Genomic DNA, 5,618 nt, shown 5'->3' on the forward strand with positions numbered 1-5,618 from the left:
CCCTGCCCTAGCCTCCTCTCCTATCTTCCACCTAGGCCCACTATGGCCCATTAAGTTACCGGGGGGTTCCGGTAACCTCCCGGTACTCCGGAAAAATCCCGATTTCACCCGGAACACTTCCGATGTCCAAACATAGGCTTCCAATATATCAATCTTTATGTCTCGACCATTTCGAGACTCCTCGTCATGTCCGTGATCACATCCGGGACTCTGAACAACCTTCGGTACATCAAAACATATAAACTCATAATATAACTGTCATCGTAACGTTAAGCATGCGGACCCTACGGGTTCGAGAACTATGTAGACATGACCGAGACACCTCTCCGGTCAATAACCAATAGCGGAACCTGGATGCTCATATTGGTTCCCACATATTCTACGAAGATCTTTATCGGTCAGACCGCATAACAACATACGTTGTTCCCTTTGTCATCGGTATGTTACTTGCCCGAGATTCGATCGTCGGTATCTCGATACCTAGTTCAATCTCGTTACCGGCAAGTCTCTTTACTCGTTCCGTAATACATCATCCCGCAACTAACTCATTAGTCACAATGCTTGCAAGGCTTATAGTGATGTGCATTACTGAGTGGGCCCAGAGATACCTCTCCGACAACCGGAGTGACAAATCCTAATCTCGAAATATGCCAACCCAACAAGTACCTTTGGAGACACCTGTAGAGCACCTTTATAATCACCCAGTTACGTTGTGACGTTTGGTAGCACACAAAGTGTTCCTCCGGTAAACGGGAGTTGCATAATCTCATAGTCATAGGAACATGTATAAGTCATGAAGAAAGCAATAGCAACATACTAAACGATCGAGTGCTAAGCTAACGGAATGGGTCAAGTCAATCACATCATTCTCCTAATGATGTGATCCCGTTAATCAAATGACAACTCATGTCTATGGCTAGGAAACATAACCATCTTTGACCAACGAGCTAGTCAAGTAGAGGCATACTAGTGACACTTTGTTTGTCTATGTATTCACACATGTATTATGTTTCCGGTTAATACAATTCTAGCATGAATAATAAACATTTATCATGATATAAGGAAATAAATAATAACTTTATTATTGCCTCTAGGGCATATTTCCTTCAGTCTCCCACTTGCACTAGAGTCAATAATCTAGATTACATAGTAATGATTCTTACACCCATGGAGTCTTGGTGCTGATCATGTTTTGCTCGTGGAAGAGGATTAGTCAACGGGTCTGCAACATTCATATCCGTATGTATCTTGCAAATTTCTATGTCTCCCACCTGGACTAAATCCCGGATGGAATTGAAGCGTCTTTTGATGTGCTTGGTTCTCTTGTGAAATCTGGATTCCTTTGCTAAGGCAATTGCACCAGTATTGTCACAAAAGATTTTCATTGGTCCCGATGCACTAGGTATGACACCTAGATCGGATATGAACTCCTTCATCCAGACTCCTTCATTTGCTGCTTCCGAAGCAGCTATGTACTCCGCTTCACACGAAGATCCCGCCACGACACTTTGCTTAGAACTGCACCAACTGACAGCTCCACCGTTTAATGTAAATACGTATCCGGTTTGCGATTTAGAATCGTCCGAGTCAGTGTCAAAGCTTGCATCAACGTAACCATTTACGATGAGCTCTTTGTCACCTCCATAAACGAGAAACATATCCTTAGTCCTTTTCAGGTATTTCAGGATGTTCTTGACCGCTGTCCAGTGATCCACTCCTGGATTACTTTGGTACCTCCCTGCTAAACTTATAGCAAGGCACACATCAGGTCTGGTAGACAGCATTGCATACATGATAGAGCCTATGGCTGAAGCATAGGGAACATCTTTCATCTTCTCTCTATCTTCTGCAGTGGTCGGGCATTGAGTCTTACTCAATCTCACACCTTGTAGTATAGGCAAGAACCCTTTCTTTGCTTGATCCATCTTGAACTTCTTCAAAACTTTGTCAAGGTATGTGCTTTGTGAAAGTCCAATTAAGCGTCTTGATCTATCTCTATAGATCTTGATGCCCAATATATATGCAGCTTCACCGAGGTCTTTCATTGAAAAACTCTTATTCAAGTATCCCTTTATGCTATCCAGAAATTCTATATCATTTCCAATCAGCAATATGTCATCCACATATAATATCATAAATGCTACTGAGCTCCCACTCACTTTCTTGTAAATACAGGCTTCTCCAAAAGTCTGTATAAAACCAAATGCTTTGATCACACTATCAAAGCGTTTATTCCAACTCCGAGAGGCTTGCACCAGTCCATAAATGGATCGCTGGAGCTTGCACACTTTGTTAGCTCCCTTTGGATCGACAAAAACCTTCCGGTTGCATCATATACAACTCTTCTTCCAAAAATCCATTCAGGAATGCAGTTTTGACATCCATTTGCCAAATTTCATAATTATAAAATGCGGCAATTGCTAACATGATTCGGACAGACTTAAGCATCGCTACGGGTGAGAAAGTCTCGTCGTAGTCAATCCCTTGAACTTGTCGAAAACCTTTCGCAACAAGTCGAGCTTTATAGACAGTAACATTACCGTCAGCGTCAGTCTTCTTCTTAAAGATCCATTTATTTTCAATGGCTTGCCGATCATCGGGCAAGTCAACCAAAGTCCATACTTTGTTCTCATACATGGATCCCATCTCGGATTTCATGGCCTCAAGCCATTTTGCGGAATCTGGGCTCACCATCGCTTCTTCATAGTTCGTAGGTTCGTCATGGTCTAGTAACATAACCTCCAGAACAGGATTACCGTACCACTCTGGTGCGGATCTTAATCTGGTTGACCTACAAGGTTCAGTAATAACTTGATCTGAAGTTTCATGATCATTATCATTAACTTCCTCACTAATTGGTGTAGGTGTCGCAGAAACTGATTTCTTTGATGATCTACTTTCCAATAAGGGAGCAGGTACAGTTACCTCATCAAGTTCTACTTTCCTCCCACTCACTTCTTTCGAGAGAAACTCCTTCTCTAGAAAGGATCCATTCTTAGCAACGAATGTCTTGCCTTCGGATCTGTGATAGAAGGTGTACCCAACAGTCTCCTTTGGGTATCCTATGAAGACACATTTCTCCGATTTAGGTTCGAGCTTATCAGGTTGAAGTTTTTTCACATAAGCATCGCAACCCCAAACTTTAAGATACGACAACTTTGGTTTCTTGCCAAACCATAGTTCATAAGGTGTCGTTTCAACGGATTTTGATGGTGCCCTATTTAGAGTGAATGCAGCCATCTCTAAAGCATAACCCCAAAACGATAGCGGTAAATCAGTAAGAGACATCATAGATCGCACCATATCTAATAAAGTACGATTACGACGTTCGGACACACCATTACGTTGTGGTGTTCCGGGTGGCGTGAGTTGCGAAACTATTCCGCATTGTTTCAAATGAAGACCAAACTCATAACTCAAATATTCTCCTCCACGATCAGATCGTAGAAATTTTATTTTCTTGTTACGATGATTTTCAACTTTACTCTGAAATTCTTTGAACTTTTCAAATGTTTCAGACTTATGTTTCATTAAGTAGATATACCCATATCTGCTCAAATCATCTGTGAAGGTGAGAAAATAACGATATCCGCCACGAGCCTCAACATTCATCGGACCACATACATCTGTATGTATGATTTCCCATAAATCTGTTGCTCTCTCCATAGTTCCGGAGAACGGTGTTTTAGTCATCTTGCCCATGAGGCACGGTTCGCAAGTACCAAGTGATTCATAATCAAGTGATTCCAAAAGTCCATCAGTATGGAGTTTCTTCATGTGCTTTACACCGATATGACCTAAACGGCAGTGCCACAAATAAGTTGCACTATCATTATCAACTCTGCATCTTTTGGCTTCAATATTATGAATATGTGTATCACTACTATCGAGATTCAACAAAAATAGACCACTCTTGAAGGGTGCATGACCATAAAAGATATTATTCATATAAATAGAACAACCATTATTCTCTGATTTAAATGAATAACCGTCTCGCATTAAAAATGATCTAGATATAATGTTCCTGCTTAACGCTGGCACCAAATAACAATTATTTAGGTCTAAAACTAATCCCGAAGGTAGATGTAGAGGTAGCGTGCCGACCGCGATCACATCGACTTTGGAACCATTTCCCACGCGCATGGTCACCTCGTCCTTAGCCAATCTTCGCTTAATCCGTAGCCCCTGTTTTGAGTTGCAAATATTAGCAACAGAACCAGTATCAAATACCCAGGTGCTACTGCGAGCATTAGTAAGGTACACATCAATAACATGTATATCACATATACCTTTGTTAACCTTGCCATCCTTCTTATCCGCCAAATACTTGGGGCAGTTCCGCTTCCAGTGACCAGTCTGCTTGCAGTAGAAGCACTCAGTTTCAGGCTTAGGTCCAGTCTTGGGTTTCTTCTCCTGAACAGCAACTTGCTTGCTGTTCTTCCTGAAGTTCCCCTTCTTCTTCCCTTTGCCCTTTTTCTTGAAACTAGTGGTCTTATTGACCATCAACACTTGATGCTCCCTTTTTGATTTCTACCTCCGCTGCCTTTAGCATTGCGAAGAGCTCGGGAATTGTCTTATTCATCCCTTGCATGTTATAGTTCATCACGAAGCTCTTGTAGCTTGGTGGCAGTGATTGAAGAATTCTGTCAATGACGCTATCATCCGGAAGATTAACTCCCAGTTGAATTAACTGATTATTATACCCAGACATTCTGAGTATATGCTCACTGACAGAACTATTCTCTTCCATCTTGCAGCTGTAGAACTTATTGGAGACTTCATACCTCTCAATTCGGGCATTTGCTTGAAATATTAACTTCAACTCCTGGAACATCTCATATGCTCCATGACGTTCAAAACGTCGTTGAAGATCCGGTTCTAAGCCGTAAAGCATGGCACACTGAACTATTGAGTAGTCATCAGCTTTGCTCTACCAGACGTTCATAACTTCTGGTGTTGCTCTTGCAGCAGGCCTGGCACCCAGCGGTGCTTCCAAGACGTAATTCTTCTGTGCAGCAATGAGGATAATCCTCAAGTTACGGACCCAGTCCGTGTAATTGCTACCATCATCTTTCAACTTTGCTTTCTCAAGGAACGCATTAAAATTCAATGGAACAACAGCACGGGCCATCTATCTACAATTAACATAGACAAGCAAGATACTATCAGGTACTAAGTTCATGATAAATTCAAGTTCAATTAATCATATTACTTTAAGAACTCCCACTTAGATAGACATCCCTCTAATCCTCTAAGTGATTACGTGATCCATATCAACTAAACCATGTCCGATCATCACGTGAGATGGAGTAGTTTCAATGGTGAACATCACTATGTTGATCATATCTACTATATGATTCACGCTCGACCTTTCGGTCTCTGTGTTCCGAGGCCATATCTGCATATGGTAGGCTCGTGAAGTTTAACCTGAGCATTCCGCGTGTGCAACTGTTTTGCACCCGTTGTATTTGAACGTAGAGCCTATCACACCCGATCATCACGTGGTGTCTCAGCACGAAGAACTTTCGCAACGGTGCATACTCAGGGAGAACACTTTTATCTTGAAATTTTAGTGAGAGATCATCTTATAATGCTACCATCAATCAAAGCAAGATAAG

Source organism: Aegilops tauschii, chromosome 7 (assembly GCF_002575655.3).
Source record: "Aegilops tauschii subsp. strangulata cultivar AL8/78 chromosome 7, Aet v6.0, whole genome shotgun sequence".
NCBI lineage: Eukaryota > Viridiplantae > Streptophyta > Magnoliopsida > Poales > Poaceae > Aegilops > Aegilops tauschii.